Source organism: Anser anser (genome assembly GCF_964211835.1).
Source record: "Anser anser genome assembly, chromosome: 1".
In the NCBI taxonomy this organism is placed as follows: domain Eukaryota; kingdom Metazoa; phylum Chordata; class Aves; order Anseriformes; family Anatidae; genus Anser; species Anser anser.
In genome coordinates, this window is record NC_139720.1 from 77,770,915 (window position 1) to 77,797,668 (window position 26,754).

General features: G+C 54.6%; 1 long non-coding RNA gene across 1 annotated transcript in view; it reads left to right on the forward strand.

Annotated features, from left to right (window-relative positions):
* The first annotated feature begins 327 nt into the window (after positions 1 to 327).
* The window catches only part of LOC310896878, a 73,453-nt gene continuing 47,026 nt past the window's right edge, over positions 328 to 26,754 (forward strand). The window contains exon 1 of the long non-coding RNA XR_014581890.1: positions 328 to 2,822. This is a non-coding gene — a long non-coding RNA (uncharacterized lncRNA). The remainder of the gene's footprint in view (positions 2,823 to 26,754) is intronic.

The window sequence follows — 26,754 nt, forward strand, 5'->3', positions numbered from 1 at the left end:
AGCGCAGTGAGTCCAGAGAGTGCACTGGCACCAATTGGGATGCAGTGCAGTGAGTCCACAGAGTGCACTGGCACCACTGCGGATGCACTGCAGTGAGTCCAGAGAGTGCACTGGCATCACAGGGGATGCAGTGCAGTGAGTCCAGAGAGTGCACTGGCACCACTGGGGATGCACTGCAGTGAGTCCAGAGAGTGCACTGGCACAACTGGGGATGCACTGCAGTGAGTCCAGAGAGTGCACTGGCACCACTGAGGATGCAGTGCAGTGAGTCCAGAGAGTGCACTGGCACCACTGGGGATGCACTGTAGTGAGTCCAGAGAGTGCAATGAATGCAGTGCAATGAATGAGAGTGCGTCTGAATGCAAGTCAGACGCTTTAATTAAGGTAAAGCCTCCCTAGACAGATGGGCTTCGATCCCTCAAAACTCTAGTTAACAGCTAAATGCCTAAACCAATTGGCTTCTGCCTACAAAGACCCTGACGCACCCTAGTGCGCATCGATGAGCTTGCAACTCAACATGAATTTCACTACAGAGCCGATAAGAAGAGGAATTAAACCTCTGTAAAAAGGACTACAGCCTAACGCTTCAACACTCAGCCATCTTACCCGTCACCTTCATCAACCGATGACTATTTTCCACTAACCATAAGGATATTGGCACCCTGTACCTCATCTTCGGGGCATGAGCAGGAATAGTCGGCACCGCACTCAGCCTATTAATCCGCGCAGAACTAGGATAACCAGGAACTCTCCTAGGCGACGACCAATTTTACAATGTAATCGTTACCGCTCACGCCTTTGTAATAATCTTCTTTATAGTCATACCCATCATGATCGGAGGATTCGGCAACTGATTAGTCCCCCTCATAATCGGTGCCCCCGACATAGCATTCCCGCGAATAAACAACATAAGCTTTTGACTCCTCCCCCCATCATTCCTCCTACTACTAGCCTCATCCACTGTAGAAGCTGGCGCCGGCACAGGCTGAACTGTCTACCCTCCCCTAGCAGGTAACCTTGCCCACGCCGGAGCTTCAGTAGACCTGGCTATCTTCTCACTCCACTTAGCCGGTATCTCCTCCATCCTTGGGGCCATCAACTTTATCACCACAGCCATCAACATAAAACCCCCCGCACTCTCACAATACCAAACCCCACTATTTGTCTGATCCGTACTAATTACCGCCATCCTACTCCTTCTATCACTCCCCGTACTCGCCGCCGGTATTACAATATTACTAACTGATCGAAACCTAAACACCACATTCTTCGACCCCGCTGGAGGAGGAGACCCAATCCTGTACCAACACCTATTCTGATTCTTCGGACACCCAGAAGTCTATATTCTGATCCTACCGGGGTTCGGAATCATCTCACACGTAGTCACGTACTACTCAGGCAAAAAGGAGCCCTTCGGCTACATGGGAATAGTCTGAGCCATACTATCCATCGGCTTCCTAGGATTCATCGTCTGAGCTCACCACATGTTTACAGTAGGAATAGACGTTGATACCCAAGCCTACTTTACATCAGCCACTATAATCATTGCCATCCCTACCGGAATCAAAGTATTTAGCTGACTAGCCACCCTGCACGGAGGAACAATCAAATGAGACCCCCCCAATACTATGAGCTCTAGGATTTATCTTCCTATTTACCATCGGAGGATTAACAGGAATCGTTCTTGCAAACTCTTCCCTGGACATCGCCCTGCACGACACGTACTACGTAGTTGCCCACTTCCACTACGTCCTATCCATAGGCGCCGTCTTTGCCATTCTAGCAGGATTTACTCACTGATTCCCACTACTCACTGGGTTTACCCTACACCAAACATGAGCAAAAGCCCACTTCGGGGTAATATTTACAGGAGTAAACCTAACGTTCTTCCCCCAGCACTTCCTAGGCCTAGCAGGAATACCCCGACGATACTCGGACTATCCCGACGCCTACACACTATGAAACACCATTTCCTCCATCGGCTCCCTAATCTCAATAGTAGCCGTAATCATACTAATATTCATCATCTGAGAAGCCTTTTCGGCCAAACGAAAAGTCCTACAACCAGAACTAACTACCACAAACGTTGAATGAATCCACGGCTGCCCTCCCCCATACCATACTTTCGAGGAACCGGCCTTCGTCCAAGTACAAGAAAGGAAGGAATCGAACCCTCACATGCTGGTTTCAAGCCAACTGCATTAACCGCTCATGCTTCTTTCTTATGAGACGTTAGTAAACCAATTACATAGCCTTGTCAAGACTAAATCACAGGTAAAAATCCTGTACATCTCATGTGGCCAACCACTCCCAACTAGGATTCCAAGACGCCTCATCACCCATCATAGAAGAACTCGTTGAATTCCACGACCACGCCCTAATCGTTGCCCTAGCTATCTGCAGCCTAGTTCTCTACCTTTTAGCCCACATACTAACAGAAAAACTCTCGTCCAATGCTGTAGACGCCCAAGAAGTAGAGCTGATCTGGACAATCCTACCTGCTATCGTCCTGGTACTCCTCGCCCTCCCATCCCTACAAATCCTCTACATAATGGACGAAATCGATGAACCAGACCTCACCCTAAAAGCCATCGGCCACCAATGATACTGAAGCTACGAATACACAGACTTCAAAGACCTATCCTTCGACTCCTACATAGTGCCCATCCCAGACTTACCCAACGGCCACTTCCGACTGCTAGAAGTTGACCACCGCGTAGTTATCCCAATAGAATCCCCCATCCGCGTAATCATTACTGCAGGAGACGTACTCCACTCCTGAGCAGTCCCAACGCTTGGAGTTAAAACAGACGCAATCCCAGGCCGACTAAACCAAACTTCATTCATTACCACCCGGCCTGGGATTTTTTACGGACAATGCTCAGAAATTTGCGGGGCTAATCACAGCTACATACCCATTGTAGTAGAATCAACCCCACTCCCACATTTCGAGGCCTGATCGTCCCTTCTATCATCATCCTAATCATTAAGAAGCTATGCAACAGCACTAGCCTTTTAAGCTAGCCAAAGAGGGACTTCCCCCTCCTTAATGATATGCCACAGCTTAACCCCGCACCATGATTTTCAATCATAATTATAACCTGATTAACCCTAGCACTCCTCATCCAACCAAAACTACTAGCCTTCACCACAACCAACCCCCCATCAAATAAGACCTCCCTCACTACCAAACCCACACCATGATCCTGACCATGAACCTAAGCTTCTTTGACCAATTTTCCAGCCCCAATCTATTTGGCATCCCCTTAATCCTACTATCCCTACTCTTCCCAGCCCTACTATTCCCGTCCCCAAACAACCGATGAATCAACAACCGCCTTTCTACTATCCAAACATGACTCCTTCACCTAATCACAAAACAACTAATAGTCCCACTCAACAAAAATGGCCACAAATGAGCCATAATATTTACATCCCTAATAATCATACTTCTTACAATCAACCTTCTAGGCCTCCTTCCATATACATTCACCCCAACCACCCAACTATCTATGAACATAGCCCTAGCCTTCCCACTATGGCTCGCCACACTACTAACAGGCCTACGAAACCAACCATCAGCCTCTTTAGCCCACCTATTACCCGAAGGTACCCCTACACCCCTAATCCCCGCACTAATCCTGATCGAAACAATCAGCCTACTAATCCGCCCCCTAGCCCTCGGAGTCCGCCTTACAGCCAACCTTACAGCAGGACACTTACTCATCCAACCCATCTCTACAGCCTCCATTGCATTAATACCCACCCTTCCTGCAGTATCCATCCTAACAATAATCATCCTACTACTCCTAACCATCCTAGAAGTAGCAGTAGCCATAATCCAGGCCTACGTCTTCGTGCTCCTTCTAAGCCTATACTTACAAGAAAACATCTAATGGCACACCAAGCACACTCATACCACATAGTTGACCCAAGCCCTTGACCAATCTTCGGGGCAGCCGCCGCCCTACTCACAACCTCAGGATTAATCATGTGATTCCACTACAACTCATCCATACTACTAACCCTAGGCCTCATCTCAATACTCCTAGTAATACTCCAATGATGATGAGACATTGTACGAGAAAGCACCTTCCAAGGCCATCACACTCCCACAGTCCAAAAAGGCCTACGATACGGCATAATCCTTTTCATCACATCCGAAGCATTCTTCTTCTTAGGGTTCTTCTGAGCGTTCTTCCACTCGAGCCTGGCCCCAACCCCAGAACTAGGAGGCCAATGACCCCCAACAGGAATTAAACCACTCAACCCGATAGAAGTCCCCCTACTAAACACAGCCATCCTACTAGCCTCAGGCGTTACCGTAACGTGAGCCCATCACAGCATCACAGAAGGAAACCGAAAACACGCCATCCACGCCCTAACCCTAACGATCCTCCTGGGATTCTACTTCACAGCCCTACAAGCAATAGAATACCACGAAGCCCCATTCTCAATCGCCGATAGCGTCTACGGATCTACCTTCTTCGTTGCCACTGGATTCCACGGACTCCACGTAATCATCGGATCCTCCTTCCTGACCGTCTGCCTCTTCCGACTGATCAAGTTCCACTTTACATCAGACCACCACTTCGGATTCGAGGCAGCAGCCTGATACTGACACTTCGTAGACGTCATCTGACTATTCCTCTACATAACCATCTACTGATGAGGATCTTGCTCTTCTAGTATATTAATTACAATTGACTTCCAATCTCTAGAATCTGGTATAAACCCAGAGGAGAGCAATGAACGCACTCATGTTCATATTCGCCCTATCATCAATCCTAAGCGCCGCCCTAACCGCATTAAACTTCTGACTCGCCCAAATAAACCCCGACTCAGAGAAACTCTCACCGTACGAATGTGGATTCGACCCACTTGGATCTGCTCGATTACCATTCTCAGTCCGATTCTTCCTCAGTAGCCATCCTGTTCGTCCTATTCGACCTAGAAATCGCCCTCCTACTCCCCCTGCCATGAGCCGTCCAACTCCAATCCCCCCTAATGACCCTCACCTGAACTGTAGTGATCCTCCTTCTCCTAACACTCGGACTGGCCTACGAGTGAATTCAAGGGGGCCTAGAATGAGCAGAATAACAGAAAGTTAGTCTAACCAAAAAGATAGCTGGTTTCGACCCAGCAGATTACAGCCAACCCTGTAACTTTCTTATGTCGCCCCTACATTTAAGCTTCTACTCAGCCTTCATTTTCAGCGGACTAGGACTAGCCTTCCACCGAACCCACCTAGTATCCGCCCTACTATGCCTTGAAAGCATAATATTATCGATATTCGTAGGCCTATCAATATGATCCATCGAAAACCAAGTCTCCTCATTCACCATGGTACCAATTCTCATGCTAACCTTCTCAGCGTGTGAGGCGGGCACAGGCCTGGCCATCCTAGTAGCCTCCACCCGCACACATGGCTCCGACCATCTACACAACCTAAACCTCCTGCAATGCTAAAAATCATCCTACCCACAATCATACTTCTTCCAACAGCCCTGCTGTCTCCACCAAAATTTCTATGGACTAACACCACCTTATACAGCCTCCTAATCGCTGCCCTAAGCCTACAGTGATTAATCCCAACCTACTACCCCTACAAATTTTTATCCAACTGAACAGGAATTGACCAAATCTCATCCCCCCTCCTAGTACTATCCTGCTGACTACTCCCACTCATAATCATAGCAAGCCAAAACCACCTGCAACAAGAACCCCTACAACGCAAACGAATCTTTATCTCAACCTTAGTCGCAGTCCAGCCATTCATCCTACTAGCCTTTTCCACCACAGAACTAGCACTATTTTACATCTCATTTGAAGCAACCCTCATTCCCACCCTAATCTTAATCACCCGATGGGGGAACCAACCAGAACGCCTAAGCGCTGGCATCTACCTGCTATTCTACACGCCAGTAAGCTCTCTACCCCTGCTAATCACAATCATACACCTATACGTGAAAATTGGCACCCTGCACCTGCCAACCCTACAACTAACCCACCCAACCCTATCCACCTCATGGACAGGAATACTATCAGGTCTAGCACTGCTCATAGCATTCATAGTAAAAGCCCCACTATACGGCCTACACCTCTGACTGCCAAAAGCCCACGTAGAAGCACCCATCGCAGGCTCAATACTCCTCGCCGCCCTACTACTAAAGCTAGGAGGATACGGAATTATACGAGTCACTCTATTTATGGGCCCACTGTCCAACCTCCTGCACTACCCCTTCCTAACCCTGGCCCTATGAGGCGCCCTAATGACTAGCTCAATCTGCCTACGACAGACAGACCTAAAATCACTAATCGCTTATTCATCCGTTAGCCACATAGGCCTAGTTATCGCCGCAGGAATAATCCAAACCCACTGATCATTCTCAGGGGCAATGATGCTAATAATTTCCCATGGACTAACTTCCTCCATACTATTCTGCCTAGCCAACACAAACTATGAACGTACGCACAGCCGAATTCTACTACTCACACGAGGCCTACAACCTCTCCTACCACTCATAGCTACCTGATGATTGCTGGCCAATCTAACAAACATAGCCTTACCCCCAACAACAAACCTCATAGCAGAGCTAACCATTATAATCACCTTATTCAACTGATCTGCCTTCACGATCATCCTAACAGGAATCGCAACCCTACTAACCGCCTCCTACACCTTATTCATACTACTAATGACCCAACGAGGCTCAATCCCCTCCCACATCACATCTATGCAAAACTCAACCACGCGAGAACACCTGCTCATAACACTCCACATTATCCCAATATTCCTCCTAATCCTCAAACCCGAACTGATCTCCGGAATCCCCTCATGCAAGTATAGTTTAAACCAAACATTAGACTGTGATTCTAAGAATAGAAGTTCAAACCTTCTTACCTGCCGAGGGGAGGGTTTAACCAACAAGAGCTGCTAACTCTTACATCTGAGCCTAAAACCTCAGCCCCCTTACTTTTAAAGGATAACAGCAATCCACTGGTCTTAGGAACCACCCATCTTGGTGCAAATCCAAGTAAAAGTAGTGAACCCCACACTACTAATCAACTCCCTCACACTACTCACGCTGACAATCCTCCTAACCCCAATCATCCTGCCATTTCTATTTAAAAACTTTAAAAACACCCCACAAGCCACCACCCGCGCTGTTAAAACCGCATTCCTAATTAGCCTAGCCCCTACAACCGCATTCATCTACTCGGGAGTAGAATCTGTCACCTGCCACTGGGAGTGAAAATTCATTATAAACTTTAAAATCCCCCTGAGCCTAAAAATAGACCAATACTCAATAACATTTCTTCCAATCGCCCTATTTGTAACATAATCAATCCTACAATTCGCCATATGATACATGGCCTCAGAGCCGTACGTAACAAAATTTTTCACCTACCTACTGACATTCCTAGTCGCCATACTCCTCCTAACAACCGCAAACAACATATTCCTCCTATTCGTAGGCTGGGAAGGAGTACGAATCATGTCCTTCCTTCTCATCGGCTGATGACAAGGCCGAGCAGATGCCAACACCGCCGCCCTACGAGCCGTAATCTACAACCGAATCGGAGACATCGGACTGATCCTGAGCATAGCATGACTAGCTTCAACATTCAACACCTGAGAGATCCAACAAGCCGTACACCCCCACCAAACCCCAATCCTCCCCCTCATAGGATTAATCCTCGCAGCCGCAGGAAAATCCGCCCAATTTGGACTCCACCCATGACTGCCCGCAGCAATAGAAGGCCCCACCCCAGTATCAGCCCTACTGCACTCCAGTACCATAGTAGTAGCCGGAATCTTCCTGCTCATCCGCATGCACCCCCTGCTAGCCACCAACCAGACAGCCCTAACTGCCTGCCTATGCCTAGGTGCTCTATCAACCCTATTCGCTGCCACATGCGCCCTAACCCAAAATGACATCAAAAAAATCATTGCTTTCTCAACATCCAGCCAACTAGGACTAATAATAGTCACTATCGGACTAAACCTCCCACAACTAGCCTTCCTACACATCTCAACCCATGCCTTCTTTAAAGCCATACTATTCCTATGCTCAGGGTCTATCATCCACAACCTAAACGGAGAACAAGATATCCGAAAGATAGGAGGCCTACAGAAAATACTCCCAGTCACTACTTCCTGCCTAACCATCGGAAACCTGGCGCTGATAGGAACCCCATTCCTAGCCGGATTCTACTCAAAAGACCTCATCATCGAAAGCTTAAACACATCATACCTAAATACTTGAGCCCTACTCCTAACCCTTATAGCCACAGCATTCACCGCAACCTACAGCATCCGCATAACCATCCTAGTCCAAGCTGGACAAACCCGAATCCCCCCAATAGTATCAATAAACGAAAACAACCCACTAATCACCGCCCCCCTAACCCGACTCGCCCTAGGCAGCATTACAGCAGGAATAATCATTACCTCTTTCATCACACCAACCAAAACCCCCCCAATAACCATACCCCTTATCACCAAAACCGCTGCCATCCTCATAACAATCCTAGGAATCATCCTAGCCCTAGAACTATCGAACATAACACACACCCTCACTCACCCCAAACCAAACCCCCTCATAAACTTCTCCTCTGCATTAGGGTACTTCAACCCCCTAGTACACCGATTCTTCTCCAAAAACCTACTAGAAAAGGGACAAAACATTGCCCTACACTTGATCGACCTCTCCTGACTCAAAAAAATAGGGCCAGAGGGCCTTGCTGAACTACAAGTAGCCGCAAGCAAAGCCGCAACCTCAATACACACAGGGCTAATTAAGGCCTACCTAGGATCCTTCGCCCTCTCCATCCTGGTAATAATCCTAATAACACACAGACTCACTAATGGCCCCTAACATCCGCAAATCCCATCCCCTACTAAAAATAATCAACAACTCCCTAATCGACCTACCCGCCCCCTCCAACATCTCTGCCTGATGAAACTTCGGCTCCCTTCTAGCCATCTGCTTAGCCACACAAATCCTAACAGGCCTGCTACTAGCCATACACTACACCGCAGACACTTCACTCGCCTTCTCCTCAGTAGCTCACACATGCCGAGACGTCCAGTACGGATGGCTCATCCGCAACCTCCACGCCAACGGTGCTTCGCTCTTCTTTATCTGCATCTACTTACACATCGGACGAGGCCTCTACTACGGCTCCTACCTATACAAAGAAACCTGAAACACAGGAGTAATCCTCCTACTCACCCTAATAGCAACTGCCTTCGTAGGGTATGTCCTACCATGAGGACAAATGTCAATCTGAGGGGCCACCATAATCACCAACCTATTCTCAGCCATCCCGTACATTGGGCAAACTCTAGTAGAATGAGCCTGAGGAGGATTCTCAGTAGACAATCCAACCTTAACCCGATTCTTCGCCATCCACTTCCTACTGCCCTTCCTAATTGCAGGAATCACCCTAGTCCACCTAACCTTCCTACACGAATCAGGCTCAAATAACCCACTAGGAATCGTATCAGACTGCGACAAAATCCCATTCCACCCATACTTCTCCATTAAAGACAGCTTAGGGCTTACCCTAATAATCACCCCTCTAATAGCACTAGCCCTATTTTCACCGAAACTCTTGGTTCTTGGAATCCTAGTTGGGAGTGGTTGGCCACATGAGATGTACAGGATTTTTACCTGTGATTTAGTCTTGACAAGGCTATGTAATTGGTTTACTAACGTCTCATAAGAAAGAAGCATGAGCGGTTAATGCAGTTGGCTTGAAACCCATCCCCAGTGGTGCCAGTGCACTCTGTGGACTCACTGCACTGCATCCCCAGTGGTGCCAGTGCACTCTCTGCACTCACTGCACTGCATCCCCAGTGGTGCCAGTGCACTCTGTGGACTCACTGCACTGCATCCCCAGTGGTGCCAGTGCACTCACTGGACTCACTGGACACATCCCCAGTGGTGCCAGTACACTCTCTGGAGTCACTGCACTGCATCCGCAGTGGTGCCAGTGCACTCTCTGGACTCACTGTACTGCATCCCCAGTGGTGCCAGTGAGCTCTCTGGACTCACTGCACTGCATCCCCAGTGGTGCTAGTGCACTCTCTGGACTCACTGCAGTGCATCCCCGGTGGTGCCAGTGCACTCTCTGGACTCACTGAAGTGCATTCTCAGTGGTGCCAGTGCACTCTCTGGGCTCACTGCAGTGCATCCCCAGTGGTGCCAGTACACTCACTGGACTCACTGCACTGCATCCCCAGTGGTGCCAGTGCACTCTCTGGACTCACTGCACTGCATCCCCAGTGCTGCCAGTGCACTCTCTGCACTCACTTCACTGCATCCCCAGTGGTGCCAGTGCACTCTCTGGACTCACTGCAGTGCATCCCCAGTGGTGCCAGTGCACTCTCTGGACTCACTGCACTGCATCCCCATTGGTGCCAGTGCACTCTCTGGAGTCACTGAAGTGCATCCCCAGTGGTGCCAGTGCACTCTCTGGACTCACTGCACTGCATGCCCAGTGGTGCCAGTGCACTCTCTGGACTCACTGTACTGCATCCCCAGTGGTGACAGTGCACTCTCTGGACTCACTGCAGTGCATCCCCAGTGGTGCCATTGCACGCTCTGGACTCACTCTACTGCAACCCCAGTGGTGACAGTGCACTCTCTGGATTCACTGCAGTGCATCCCCAGTGGTGCCAGTGCACTCTCTGGACTCACTGCACTGCATCCCCATTGGTGCCAGTGCACTCTCTGGAGTCACTGAAGTGCATCACCAGTGGTGACAGTGCACTCTGTGGACTCACTGCACTGCATCCCCAGTGGTGCCAGTGCACTCACTGGACTCACTGGACACATCCCCAGTGGTGCCAGTACACTCTCTGGAGTCACTGCACTGCATCCGCAGTGGTGCCAGTGCACTCTCTGGACTCACTGTACTGCATCCCCAGTGGTGCCAGTGAGCTCTCTGGACTCACTGCAGTGCATCCCCAGTGGTGCCAGTGCACGCTCTGGACTCACTCTACTGCATCCCCATTGGTGCCAGTGCACTCTCTGGAGTCACTGAAGTGCATCCCCAGTGGTGCCAGTGCACTCTCTGGACTCACTGCAGTGCATCCCCATTGGTGCCAGTGCACTCTCTGGAGTCACTCTACTGCATCCCCAGTGGTGACAGTGCACTCTCTGGACTCACTGCAGTGCATCCCCAGTGGTGCCAGTGCACTCACTGGACTCACTGGACACATCCCCAGTGGTGCAAGTGCACTCTCTGGACTCACTGCACTGCATCCGCAGTGGTGCCAGTGCACTCTCTGGACTCACTGCACTGCATCCCCAGTGGTGCCAGTGTACTCTCTGGACTCACTGCAGTGCATCCCCAGTGGTGCCAGTGCACTCTCTGGACTCACTGCACTGCATTCCCAGTGGTATCAGTGCACTCTCTGGACTCACTGAAGTGCATCCCCAGTTGTGCCAGTGCACTCTCTGGACTCAATGCACTGCATCCCCAGTGGTGCCAGTGCACTCTCTGGACTCACTGCACTGCATCCCCAGTGGTGCCAGTGCAATCTCTGGACTCACTGTAGTGCATCTCCAGTGGTGCCAGTGCACTCTCTGGACTCACTGCACTGCATCCCCAGTGGTGCCAGTGCACTCTCTGGACTCACTGTACTGCATCACCAGTGGTGCCAGTGCACTCTCTAGACTCACTGCAGTGCATCCCCAGTGGTGCCAGTGCACTCTCTGGACTCACTGCAGTGCATCGCCAGTGGTGCCAGTGCAATCTCTGGACTCACTGCACTGCATCACAGGTGGTGCCAGTGCACTCTCTGGACTCACTGCACTGCATCCCCAGTGGTGCCAGTGCACTCTCTGCACTCACTGCACTGCATTCCCAGTGGTGCCAGTGAAGTCTCTGGACTCACTGCAGTGCATCCCCAGTGGAGCCAGTGCAATCTCTGGACTCACTGCAGTGCATCCCCAGTGGTGCCAGTGCACTCTCTGGACTCACTGCAGTGCAACCCCAGTGGTGCCAGTGCACTCTCTGGACTCACTGCACTGCATCCCCAGTGGTGCCAGTGCACTCTCTGGACTCACTGTACTGCATCCCCAGTGGTGCAAGTGCACTCTCTCGAGTCACTGCACTACATCCCCAGTGGTGCCAGTGCACTCACTGGACTCACTGTACTGCATCATCTGTGGTGCCAGTGCACTCTCTGGACTCACTGCAGTGCATCCCCAGTGGTGCCAGTGCACTCTCTGGACTCACTGCACTACATCCCCAGTGGTGCCAGTGCACTCACTGGACTCACTATACTGCATCCCCAGTGGTGCCAGTGCAATCTCTGGACTCACTGCACTGCATCCCCAGTGCTGCCAGTGCATTCACTGGACTCACTGTACTGCATCTCCAGTGGTGCCAGTGCACTCTCTGGGCTCACTGCAGTGCATCCCCAGTGGTGCCAGTGCACTCTCTGGACTCACTGCACTGCATCCCCAGTGGTGCCAGTGCACTCACTGGATTCACTGCACTGCATCCCCAGTGGTGCCAGTGCACTCTCTGGACTCACTGCAGTGCATCCCCAGTGGTGCCAGTGCACTCTGTGGACTCACTGTACTGCATCCCCAGTGGTGACAGTGCACTCTCTGGACTCACTGCAGTGCATCCCCAGTGGTGACAGTGCAATCTCTGGACTCAATGCAGTGCATCCCCAGTGGTGCCAGTGCACTCTCTGGAGTCACGGCACTGCATCCACAGTGGTGCCAGTGCAGTCTGTGGAGTAACTGCAGTGCATCCCCAGTGGTGCCAAAGCACTCTCTGGACTCCCGGCACCGCATCCCCAGTGGTGCCAGTGCACTCTCTGGACTCACTGCACTGCATCCCCAGTGGTGCCAGTGCACTCTCTGGACTCACTGCAGTGCATCCCCAGTGGTGCCACTGCACTCTCTGGACTCACTGAAGTGCATCCCCAGTGGTGCCAGTACACTCACTGGACTGACTGCACTGCATCCCCAGTGGTGCCAGTACACTCACTCGACTGTCTGCACTGCATCCCCAGTGATGCCAGTGCACTCTCTGGACTCACTGCAGTGCATCCCCAGTGGTGCCAGTACACTCACTGGACTGACTGCACTGCATCCCCAGTGGTGCCAGTGCACTCTCTGGACTCACTGCACCGCATCCCCAGTGGTGCCAGTGCACTCTCTGGAGTCACTGCACTGCATCCCCAGTGGTGCCAGTGCACTCTCTGGACTCACTGCAGTGCATCCCCAGTGGTGCCAGTGCACTCACTGGACTCACTGCACTGCATCCCCAGTGGTGCCAGTGCAATCTCTGGACTCACTGCAGTGCATCCCCAGTGGTGCCAGTGCACTCTCTGAACTCACTGCACTGCATCCCCAGTGGTGCCAGTGCACTCTCTGGAGTCACTGAAGTGCATCCCCAGTGGTGCCAGTGCACTCTCTGGACTCACTGCAGTGCATTCCCAGTGGGGCCAGTGCACTCTCTGGACTCACTGCACTGAATCCCCTTTAGTTCCAGTGCACTCTCTGGACTCACTGCAGTGCAATCCTAGTGGTGCCAGTGCACTCTCTGGACTCACTGAAGTGCATTCTCAGTGGTGCCAGTGCACTCTCTGGACTCACTGCACTGCATCCCCAGTGGTGCCAAAGCACTCTCTGGACTCCCGGCACCGCATCCCCTGTGGTGCCAGTGCACTCTCTGGAGTAACTGCAGTGCATCCCCAGTGGTGCCAAAGCACTCTCTGGACTCCCGACACCGCATCCCCAGTGGTGCCAGTGCACTCTCTGGAGTAACTGCAGTGCATCCCCAGTGGTGCCAGTGCACTCTCTGGACTCACTGCAGTGCATCCCCAGTGGTGCCAGTGCACTCTCTGGACTCACTGCAGTGCATCCCCAGTGGTGCCAGTGCACTCTCTGGACTCACTGCACTGCATCCCCAGTGGTGCCAGTGTACTCACTGGACTCACTGCACGGCATTCCCCAGTGGTGCTAGTGAACTCTCTGGCCTCACTGCAGTGCATCCCCAGTGGTGCCAGTGCACTCTCTGGACTCACTGAAGTGCATTCTCAGTGGTGCCAGTGCACTCTCTGGACTCACTGCACTGCATCCCCAGTGGTGCCAGTGCACTCTCTGGACTCACTGCAGTGCATCCCAAGTGGTGCCAAAGCACCCTCTGGACTCCCGACACCGCATCCCCAGTGGTGCCAGTGCACTCTCTGGAGTAACTGCAGTGCATCCCCAGTGGTGCCAAAGCACTCTCTGGACTCACTGCTCTGCATCCCCAGTGGTGCCAGTGCACTCTCTGGACTCACTGCAGGGCATCCCCAGTGGAGCCAGTGCACTCTCTGGACTCACTTCACTGCATCCCCTGTGGTGCCAGTGCAATCTCTGCACTCACTGCACTGCATCCCCAGTGGTGCCAGTGCACTCTCGGGACTCACTGCACTGCATCCCCAGTGCTGCCAGTGCACTCTTTTGAGTCACTGCACTGCATCCCCCAGTGGTGCAAGTGCACTCTCTGGACTCACTGCAGTGCATCCCCAGTGGTGCCAGTGCACTCTCTGGACTCACTGCAGTGCATCCCCAGTGCTGCCAGTGCACTCTCTGGACTCACTGCACTGCATCCCCAGTGGTGCCAGTGCACTCTCTGGACTCACTGCAGGGCATCCCCAGTGGTGCCAGTGCACTCTCTGGAGTCACTGCACTGCATCACCTGTGGTGCCAGTGCACTCTCTGGACTCACTGCACTGCATCCCCAGTGCTGCCAGTGCACTCTCTTGACTCACTGCAGTGCATCCCCAGTGGTGCCAGTGCACTCTCTGGTCTCACTGAAGTGCATTCTCAGTTGTGCCAGTGCACTCTCTGGACTCACTGCACTGCATCCCCAGTGGTGCCAGTACACTCACTGGACTGACTGCACTGCATCCCCAGTGGTGCCAGTGTACTCTCTGGACTCACTGCACTGCATCCCCAGTGGTGCCAGTGCACTCTCTGGACTCACTGCACTGCAGTCCCAGTGGTGCCAGTGTACTCTATGGATTCACTGCACTGCATCCACAGTGGTGAGTGTCCACGCTCTGGACTCACTGCACTGCATTCCCAGTGGTGCCAGTGCACTCTCTGGACTCACTGCTCTGCATTCCCAAGGTGCCAGTGCACTCTCTGGACTCACTGCACTGCATCCCCAGTGCTGCCAGTGCACTCTCTGGACTCACTGCACTGCATCCCCAGTGGTGTCAAAGCACTCTCTGGACTCCCGGCACCGCATCCCCAGTGGTGCCAGTGCACTCTCTGGACTCAATGCACTGCATCCCCAGTGGTGCCAGTGCACTCTCTGGACTCACTGCTGTGCATCCCCAGTGGTGCCAGTACACTCACTGGACTCACTGCACTGCATCCCCTGTGGTGCCAGTGCACTCACTGGACTCACTAAACTGCATCACCAGTGGTGCCAGTGCACTCTCTGGACTCACTGCACTGCATCCCCAGTGCTGCCAGTGCATTCACTGGACTCACTGTACTGCATCTCCAGTGGTGCCAGTGCACTCTCTGGGCTCACTGCAGTGCATTCTCAGTGGTGCCAGTGCACTCTCTGGACTCACTGCAGTGCATCCCCAGTGGTGCCAGTGCACTCTCTGGACTCACTGAACTGCATCCCCAGTGGTGACAGTGCACTCTCTGGACTCACTGCACTGCATCCCCAGTGCTGCCAGTGCACTCTCTGGACTCACTGCACTGCATCCCCAGTGGTGCCACTGAACTCTCTGGACTCACTGCACTGCTTCCCCAGTGGTGCCAGTGCACTCTCTGGACTCACTGCACTGCATCCCCAGTGGTGCCAGTGCACTCACTGGACTCACTGCAATGCATCCCCAGTGGTGCCAGTGCACTCTCTGGACTCACTGCACCGCATCCCCAGTGGTGCCAGTGCACTCTCTGGACTCACTGCAGTGCATCCCCAATGGTGCCAGTGCACTCTCTGGACTCACTGCACTGCATCCCCAGTGGTTCCAGTCCACTCTCTGGACTCACTGCACTGCATCCCCAGTGGTGCTAGTGCTCTCTGTGGACTCACTGCACTGCACCCCCAGTGGTGCCAGTGCAGTCTCTGGAGTAACTGCAGTGCATCCCCAGTGGTGCCAAAGCACTCTCTGGACTCCCGGCACCGCATCCCCAGTGGTGCCAGTGCACTCTCTGGACTCACTGCAGTGCATCCCCAGTGGTGCCAGTGCACTCTCTGGACTCACTGCAGTGCATAACCAGTGGTGCTAGTGCACTGTGTGTACTCACTGTACTGCATTCCCAGTGGTGCCAGTGCAATCTCTGGACTCACTGCAGTGCATCCCCAGTGGTGCCAGTGCACTCTCTGCACTCACTGCACTGCATCCCCAGTGGTGACAGTGCACTCTCTGGACTCACTGCAGTGCATTCCCAGTGGTGCCAGTGCACTCTCTGGACTCACTGCACTGAATCCCCATTAGTTCCAGTGCACTCTCTGGACTCACTGCAGTGCAACCCCAGTGGTTCCAGTGCACTCTCTGGACTCACTGCACTGCATACCCACTGCTGCCAGTGCACTCACTGGACTCATTGTACAGCATCACCAGTGGTGCCAGTGCACTCTCTGGACTCACTGCACTGCATCCCCAGTGGTGCCAGTGCACTCTCTGGACTCACTGCAGTGCATCCCCAGTGGTGCCAGTGCACTCTCTGGACTCACTGCACTGCATCCCCAGTGGTGCCAGTGTACTCACTGGACTCACTGCACGGCATTCCCCAGTGGTGCTAGTGAACTCTCTGGCCTCACTGCAGTGCATCCCCAGTGGTGCCAGTGCACTCTCTGGACTCACTGAAGTGCATTCTCAGTGGTGCCAGTGCACTCTCTGGACTCACTGCACTGCATCCCCAGTGGTGCCAGTGCACTCTCTGGACTCACTGCAGTGCATCCCCAGTGGTGCCAAAGCACTCTCTGGACTCCCGGCACCGCATCCCCTGTGGTGCCAGTGCACTCTCTGGAGTAACTGCAGTGCATCCCCAGTGGTGTCGAAGCACTCTCTGGACTCCCGACACCGCATCCCCAGTGGTGCCAGTGCACTCTCTGGAGTAACTGCAGTGCATCCCCAGTGGTGCCAGTGCACTCTCTGGACTCACTGCAGTGCATCCCCAGTGGTGCCAGTGCACTCTCTGGACTCACTGCAGGGCATCCCCATTGGAGCCAGTGCACTCTATGGACTCACTTCACTGCATCCCCAGTGGTGCCAGTGCAATCTCTGCACTCACTGCACTGCATCCCCAGTGGTGCCAGTGCACTCTCTGGACTCACTGCACTGCATCCCCAGTGCTGCCAGTGCACTCTCTTGAGTCACTGCACTGCATCCCCCGTGGTGCAAGTGCACTCTCTGGACTCACTGCACTGCATCACCTGTGGTGCCAGTGCACTCTCTGGACACACTGCAGTGCATCCCCAGTGGTGCCAGTGCACTCTCTGGACTCACTGCACTGCATCCCCAGTGGTGCCAGTGCACTCTCTGGACTCACTGCAGGGCATCCCCAGTGGTGCCAGTGCACTCTCTGGAGTCACTGAAGTGCATCCCCAGTGGTGCCAGTGCACTCTCTGGACTCACTGCACTGCATCCCCAGTGGTGCCAGTGCACTCTCTGGACTCACTGAAGTGCATTATCAGTTGTGCCAGTGCACTCTCTGGACTCACTTCACTGCATTCCCAGTGGTGCCAGTGTACTCTATGGATTCACTGCACTGCATCCCCAGTGGTGAGTGTCCACGCTCTGGACTCACTGCACTGCATTCCCAGTGGTGCCAGTGCACTCTCTGGACTCACTGCTCTGCATTCCCAAGGTGCCAGTGCACTCTCTGGACTGACTGCACTGCATCCCCAGTGCTGCCAGTGCACTCTCTGGACTCACTGCACTGCATCCCCAGTGGTGCCAAAGCACTCTCTGGACTCCCGACACCGCATCCCCAGTGGTGCCAGTGCACTCTCTGGACTCAATGCACTGCATCCCCAGTGGTGCCAGTGCACTCTCTGGACTCACTGCTGTGCATCCCCAGTGGTGCCAGTACACTCACTGGACTCACTGCACTGCATCCCCTGTGGTGCCAGTGCACTCACTGGACTCACTAAACTGCATCACCAGTGGTGCCAGTGCACTCTCTGGACTCACTGCACTGCATCACCAGTGCTGCCAGTGCATTCACTGGACTCACTGTACTGCATCTCCAGTGGTGCCAGTGCACTCTCTGGGCTCACTGCAGTGCATTCTCAGTGGTGCCAGTGCACTCTCTGGACTCACTGCAGTGCATCCCCAGTGGTGCCAGTGCACTCTCTGGACTCACTGCACTGCATCCCCAGTGCTGCCAGTGCACTCTCGGGACTCACTGCACTGCATCCCCAGTGGTGCCACTGAACTCTCTGGACTCACTGCACTGCTTCCCCAGTGGTGCCAGTGCACTCTCTGGACTCACTGCACTGCATCCCCAGTGGTGCCAGTGCACTCACTGGACTCACTGCACTGCATCCCCAGTGGTGCCACTGCACTCTCTGGACTCACTGCAGTGCATCCCCCGTGGTTCCAGTGCACTCTCTGGACTCACTGAAGTGCATTTTCAGTGGTGCCAGTGCACTCTCTGGACTCACTGCAGTGCATCCCCAGTGGTGCCAGTACACTCACTGGACTCACTGCACTGCATCCCCTGTGGTGCCAGTGCACTCACTGGACTCACTAAACTGCATCACCAGTGGTGCCAGTGCACTCTCTGGACTCACTGCACTGCATCCCCAGTGCTGCCAGTGCATTCACTGGACTCACTGTACTGCATCTCCAGTGGTGCCAGTACACTCTCTGGGCTCACTGCAGTGCATCCCCAGTGGTGCCAGTGCACTCTCTGGACTCACTGCACTGCATCCCCAGTGGTGCCAGTGCACTCACTGGATTCACTGCACTGCATCACCAGTGGTGCTAGTGCACTCTCTGGACTCACTGCAGTGCATCCCCACTGGTGCCAGTGCACTCTCTGGACTCACTGAAGTGCATTCTCAGTGGTGCCAGTGCACTCTCTGGACTCACTGCAGTGCATCCCCAGTGGTGCCAGTGCACTCTCTGGACTCACTGAACTGCATCCCCAGTGGTGACAGTGCACTCTCTGGACTTACTGCACTGCATCCCCACTGCTGCCAGTGCACTCTCTGGACTCACTGCACTGCATCCCCAGTGGTGCCACTGAACTCTCTGGACTCACTGCACTGCATCCCCAGTGGTGCCAGTGCACTCTCTGGACTCACTGCACTGCATCCCCAGTGGTGCCAGTGCACTCACTGGACTCACTGCAGTGCATCCCCAGTGGTGCCAGTGCACTCTCTGGACTCACTGCACCGCATCCCCAGTGGTGCCAGTGCACTCTCTGGACTCACTGCAGTGCATCCCCAGTGGTGCCAGTGCACTCTCTGGACTCACTGCACTGCATCCCCAGTGGTTCCAGTCCACTCTCTGGACTCACTGCACTGCATCCCCAGTGGTGCCAGTGCAGTCTCTGGAGTAACTGCAGTGCATCCCCAGTGGTGCCAAAGCACTCTCTGGACTCCCGGCACCGAATCCCCAGTGGTGCCAGTGCACTCTCTGGACTCACTGCAGTGCATCCCCAGTGGTGCCAGTGCACTCTCTGGACTCACTGCAGTGCATAACCAGTGGTGCTAGTGCACTGTGTGGACTAACTGTACTGCATTCCCAGTGGTGCCAGTGCAATCTCTGGACTCACTGCAGTGCATCCCCAGTGGTGCTAGTGCACTCTCTGCACTCACTGCACTGCATCCCCAGTGGTGCCAGTGCACTCTCTGGACTCACTGCACTGCATCCCCAGTGGTGACAGTGCACTCTCTGGACTCACTGCAGTGCATTCCCAGTGGTGCCAGTGCACTCTCTGCACTCACTGCACTGAATCCCCATTAGTTCCAGTGCACTCTCTGGACTCACTGCAGTGCAACCCCAGTGGTGCCAGTGCACTCTCTGGACTCACTGCACTGCATACCCACTGATGCCAGTGCACTCACTGGACTCACTGTACTGCATCCCCAGTGGTGCCAGTGCACTCTCTGGACTCACTGCACTGCATCCCCAGTGGTGCCAGTGCACTCTCTGGACTCACTGCAGTGCATCCCCAGTGGTGCCAGTGCACTCTCTGGACTCACTGCACTGCATCCCCAGTGGTGCCAGTGTACTCACTGGACTCACTGCACGGCATTCCCCAGTGGTGCTAGTGAACTCTCTGGCCTCACTGCAGTGCATCCCCAGTGGTGCCAGTGCACTCTCTGGACTCACTGAAGTGCATTCTCAGTGGTGCCAGTGCACTCTCTGGACTCACTGCACTGCATCCCCAGTGGTGCCAGTGCACTCTCTGGACTCACTGCACTGCATCCCCAGTGGTGCCAAAGCACTCTCTGGACTCCCGGCACCGCATCCCCAGTGCTGCCAGTGCATTCACTGGACTCACTGTACTGCATCTCCAGTGGTGCCAGTGCACTCTCTGGGCTCACTGCAGTGCATTCTCAGTGGTGCCAGTGCACTCTCTGGACTCACTGCAGTGCATCCCCAGTGGTGCCAGTGCACTCTCTGGACTCACTGAACTGCATCCCCAGTGGTGACAGTGCACTCTCTGGACTCACTGCACTGCATCCCCAGTGGTGCCAGTGCACTCTCTGGACTCACTGCACTGCATCCCCAGTGGTGCCACTGAACTCTCCGGACTCACTACACTGCTTCCCCAGTGGTGCCAGTGCACTCTCTGGAGTCACTGCACTGCATCCCCAGTGGTGCCAAAGCACTCTCTGGACTCCCGGCACCGAATCCCCAGTGGTGCCAGTGCACTCTCTGGACTCACTGCAGTGCATCCCCAGTGGTGCCAGTGCACTCTCTGGACTCACTGCAGTGCATAACCAGTGGTGCTAGTGCACTGTGTGGACTCACTGTACTGCATTCCCAGTGGTGCCAGTGCAATCTCTGGACTCACTGCAGTGCATCCCCAGTGGTGCCAGTGCACTCTCTGCACTCACTGCACTGCATCCCCAGTGGTGCCAGTGCACTCTCTGGACTCACTGCACTGCGTCCCCAGTGGTGACAGTGCACTCTCTGGACTCACTGCAGTGCATTCCCAGTGGTGCCAGTGCACTCTCTGGACTCACTGCACTGAATCCCCATTAGTTCCAGTGCACTCTCTGGACTCACTGCAGTGCAACCCCAGTGGTGCCAGTGCACTCTCTGGACTCACTGCACTGCATACCCACTGATGCCAGTGCACTCACTGGACTCACTGTACTGCATCCCCAGAGGTGCCAGTGCACTCTCTGGACTCACTGCACTGCATCCCCAGTGCTGCCAGTGCACTCTCTGGACTCACTGCAGTGCATCCCCAGTGGTGCCAGTGCACTCTCTGGACTCACTGAAGTGCATTCTCAGTGGTGCCAGTGCACTCTCTGGACTCACTGCACTGCATCCCCAGTGGTGCCAGTGCACTCTCTGGACTCACTGCAGTGCATCCCCAGTGGTGCCAAAGCACTCTCTGGACTCCCGGCACCGCATCCCCTGTGGTGCCAGTGCACTCTCTGGAGTAACTGCAGTGCATCCCCAGTGGTGTCAAAGCACTCTCTGGACTCCCGACACCGCATCCCCAGTGGTGCCAGTGCACTCTCTGGAGTAACTGCAGTGCATCCCCAGTGGTGCCAGTGCACTCTCTGGACTCACTGCAGTGCATCCCCAGTGGTGCCAGTGCACTCTCTGGACTCACTGCAGGGCATCCCCAGTGGAGCCAGTGCACTCTATGGACTCACTTCACTGCATCCCCAGTGGTGCCAGTGCAATCTCTGCACTCACTGCACTGCATCCCCAGTGGAGCCAGTGCACTCTCTGGACTCACTGCACTGCATCCCCAGTGCTGCCAGTGCACTCTCTTGAGTCACTGCACTGCATCCCCCGTGGTGCAAGTGCACTCTCTGGACTCACTGCACTGCATCACCTGTGGTGCCAGTGCACTCTCTGGACACACTGCAGTGCATCCCCAGTGGTGCCAGTGCACTCTCTGGACTCACTGCACTGCATCCCCAGTGGTGCCAAAGCACTCTCTGGACTCCCGGCACCGCATCCCCAGTGGTGCCAGTGCACTCTCTGGACTCAATGCACTGCATCCCCAGTGGTGCCAGTGCACTCTCTGGACTCACTGCTGTGCATCCCCAGTGGTGCCAGTACACTCACTGGACTCACTGCACTGCATCCCCTGTGGTGCCAGTGCACTCACTGGACTCACTAAACTGCATCACCAGTGGTGCCAGTGCACTCTCTGGACTCACTGCACTGCATCACCAGTGCTGCCAGTGCATTCACTGGACTCACTGTACTGCATCTCCAGTGGTGCCAGTGCACTCTCTGGGCTCACTGCAGTGCATTCTCAGTGGTGCCAGTGCACTCTCTGGACTCACTGCAGTGCATCCCCAGTGGTGCCAGTGCACTCTCTGGACTCACTGCACTGCATCCCCAGTGGTGCCAGTGCACTCTCTGGACTCACTGCACTGCATCCCCAGTGGTGCCACTGAACTCTCTGGACTCACTGCACTGCTTCCCCAGTGGTGCCAGTGCACTCTCTGGACTCACTGCACTGCATCCCCAGTGGTGCCAGTGCACTCACTGGACTCACTGCACTGCATCCCCAGTGGTGCCACTGCACTCTCTGGACTCACTGCAGTGCATCCCCCGTGGTTCCAGTGCACTCTCTGGACTCACTGAAGTGCATTTTCAGTGGTGCCAGTGCACTCTCTGGACTCACTGCAGTGCATCCCCAGTGGTGCCAGTACACTCACTGGACTCACTGCACTGCATCCCCTGTGGTGCCAGTGCACTCACTGGACTCACTAAACTGCATCACCAGTGGTGCCAGTGCACTCTCTGGACTCACTGCACTGCATCCCCAGTGCTGCCAGTGCATTCACTGGACTCACTGTACTGCATCTCCAGTGGTGCCAGTACACTCTCTGGGCTCACTGCAGTGCATCCCCAGTGGTGCCAGTGCACTCTCTGGACTCACTGCACTGCATCCCCAGTGGTGCCAGTGCACTCACTGGATTCACTGCACTGCATCACCAGTGGTGCTAGTGCACTCTCTGGACTCACTGCAGTGCATCCCCAGTGGTGCCAGTGCACTCTCTGGACTCACTGCTGTGCATCCCCAGTGGTGCCAGTACACTCACTGGACTCACTGCACTGCATCCCCTGTGGTGCCAGTGCACTCACTGGACTCACTAAACTGCATCACCAGTGGTGCCAGTGCACTCTCTGGACTCACTGCACTGCATCACCAGTGCTGCCAGTGCATTCACTGGACTCACTGTACTGCATCTCCAGTGGTGCCAGTGCACTCTCTGGGCTCACTGCAGTGCATTCTCAGTGGTGCCAGTGCACTCTCTGGACTCACTGCAGTGCATCCCCAGTGGTGCCAGTGCACTCTCTGGACTCACTGCACTGCATCCCCAGTGCTGCCAGTGCACTCTCTGGACTCACTGCACTGCATCCCCAGTGGTGCCACTGAACTCTCTGGACTCACTGCACTGCTTCCCCAGTGGTGCCAGTGCACTCTCTGGACTCACTGCACTGCATCCCCAGTGGTGCCAGTGCACTCACTGGACTCACTGCACTGCATCCCCAGTGGTGCCACTGCACTCTCTGGACTCACTGCAGTGCATCCCCCGTGGTTCCAGTGCACTCTCTGGACTCACTGAAGTGCATTTTCAGTGGTGCCAGTGCACTCTCTGGACTCACTGCAGTGCATCCCCAGTGGTGCCAGTACACTCACTGGACTCACTGCACTGCATCCCCTGTGGTGCCAGTGCACTCACTGGACTCACTAAACTGCATCACCAGTGGTGCCAGTGCACTCTCTGGACTCACTGCACTGCATCCCCAGTGCTGCCAGTGCATTCACTGGACTCACTGTACTGCATCTCCAGTGGTGCCAGTACACTCTCTAGGCTCACTGCAGTGCATCCCCAGTGGTGCCAGTGCACTCTCTGGACTCACTGCACTGCATCCCCAGTGGTGCCAGTGCACTCACTGGATTCACTGCACTGCATCACCAGTGGTGCTAGTGCACTCTCTGGACTCACTGCAGTGCATCCCCAGTGGTGCCAGTGCACTCTCTGGACTCACTGAAGTGCATTCTCAGTGGTGCCAGTGCACTCTCTGGACTCACTGCAGTGCATCCCCAGTGGTGCCAGTGCACTCTCTGGACTCACTGAACTGCATCCCCAGTGGTGACAGTGCACTCTCTGGACTTACTGCACTGCATCCCCACTGCTGCCAGTGCACTCTCTGGACTCACTGCACTGCATCCCCAGTGGTGCCACTGAACTCTCTGGACTCACTGCACTGCATCCCCAGTGGTGCCAGTGCACTCTCTGGACTCACTGCACTGCATCCCCAGTGGTGCCAGTGCACTCACTGGACTCACTGCAGTGCATCCCCAGTGGTGCCAGTGCACTCTCTGGACTCACTGCACCGCATCCCCAGTGGTGCCAGTGCACTCTCTGGACTCACTGCACTGCAGCCCCAGTGGTGCCAGTGCACTCTCTGGACTCACTGCACTGCATCCCCAGTGGTTCCAGTCCACTCTCTGGACTCACTGCACTGCATCCCCAGTGGTGCCAGTGCAGTCTCTGGAGTAACTGCAGTGCATCCCCAGTGGTGCCAAAGCACTCTCTGGACTCCCGGCACCGAATCCCCAGTGGTGCCAGTGCACTCTCTGGACTCACTGCAGTGCATCCCCAGTGGTGCCAGTGCACTCTCTGGACTCACTGCAGTGCATAACCAGTGGTGCTAGTGCACTGTGTGGACTCACTGTACTGCATTCCCAGTGGTGCCAGTGCAATCTCTGGACTCACAGCAGTGCATCCCCAGTGGTGCCAGTGCACTCTCTGCACTCACTGCACTGCATCCCCAGTGGTGCCAGTGCACTCTCTGGACTCACTGCACTGCATCCCCAGTGGTGACAGTGCACTCTCTGGACTCACTGCAGTGCATTCCCAGTGGTGCCAGTGCACTCTCTGCACTCACTGCACTGAATCCCCATTAGTTCCAGTGCACTCTCTGGACTCACTGCAGTGCAACCCCAGTGGTGCCAGTGCACTCTCTGGACTCACTGCACTGCATACCCACTGATGCCAGTGCACTCACTGGACTCACTGTACTGCATCCCCAGTGGTGCCAGTGCACTCTCTGGACTCACTGCACTGCATCCCCAGTGGTGCCAGTGCACTCTCTGGACTCACTGCAGTGCATCCCCAGTGGTGCCAGTGCACTCTCTGGACTCACTGCACTGCATCCCCAGTGGTGCCAGTGTACTCACTGGACTCACTGCACGGCATTCCCCAGTGGTGCTAGTGAACTCTCTGGCCTCACTGCAGTGCATCCCCAGTGGTGCCAGTGCACTCTCTGGACTCACTGAAGTGCATTCTCAGTGGTGCCAGTGCACTCTCTGGACTCACTGCACTGCATCCCCAGTGGTGCCAGTGCACTCTCTGGACTCACTGCAGTGCATCCCCAGTGGTGCCAAAGCACTCTCTGGACTCCCGGCACCGCATCCCCAGTGCTGCCAGTGCATTCACTGGACTCACTGTACTGCATCTCCAGTGGTGCCAGTGCACTCTCTGGGCTCACTGCAGTGCATTCTCAGTGGTGCCAGTGCACTCTCTGGACTCACTGCAGTGTATCCCCAGTGGTGCCAGTGCACTCTCTGGACTCACTGAACTGCATCCCCAGTGGTGACAGTGCACTCTCTGGACTCACTGCACTGCATCCCCAGTGCTGCCAGTGCACTCTCTGGACTCACTGCACTGCATCCCCAGTGGTGCCACTGAACTCTCCGGACTCACTACACTGCTTCCCCAGTGGTGCCAGTGCACTCTCTGGACTCACTGCACTGCATCCCCAGTGGTGCCAAAGCACTCTCTGGACTCCCGGCACCGAATCCCCAGTGGTGCCAGTGCACTCTCTGGACTCACTGCAGTGCATCCCCAGTGGTGCCAGTGCACTCTCTGGACTCACTGCAGTGCATAACTTGTGGTGCTAGTGCACTGTGTGGACTCACTGTACTGCATTCCCAGTGGTGCCAGTGCAATCTCTGGACTCACTGCAGTGCATCCCCAGTGGTGCCAGTGCACTCTCTGCACTCACTGCACTGCATCCCCAGTGGTGCCAGTGCACTCTCTGGACTCACTGCACTGCGTCCCCAGTGGTGACAGTGCACTGTCTGGACTCACTGCAGTGCATTCCCAGTGGTGCCAGTGCACTCTCTGGACTCACTGCACTGAATCCCCATTAGTTCCAGTGCACTCTCTGGACTCACTGCAGTGCAACCCCAGTGGTGCCAGTGCACTCTCTGGACTCACTGCACTGCATACCCACTGATGCCAGTGCACTCACTGGACTCACTGTACTGCATCCCCAGAGGTGCCAGTGCACTCTCTGGACTCACTGCACTGCATCCCCAGTGGTGCCAGTGCACTCTCTGGACTCACTGCAGTGCATCCCCAGTGGTGCCAGTGCACTCTCTGGACTCACTGCACTGCATCCCCAGTGGTGCCAGTGTACTCACTGGACTCACTGCACGGCATTCCCCAGTGGTGCTAGTGAACTCTCTGGCCTCACTGCAGTGCATCCCCAGTGGTGCCAGTGCACTCTCTGGACTCACTGAA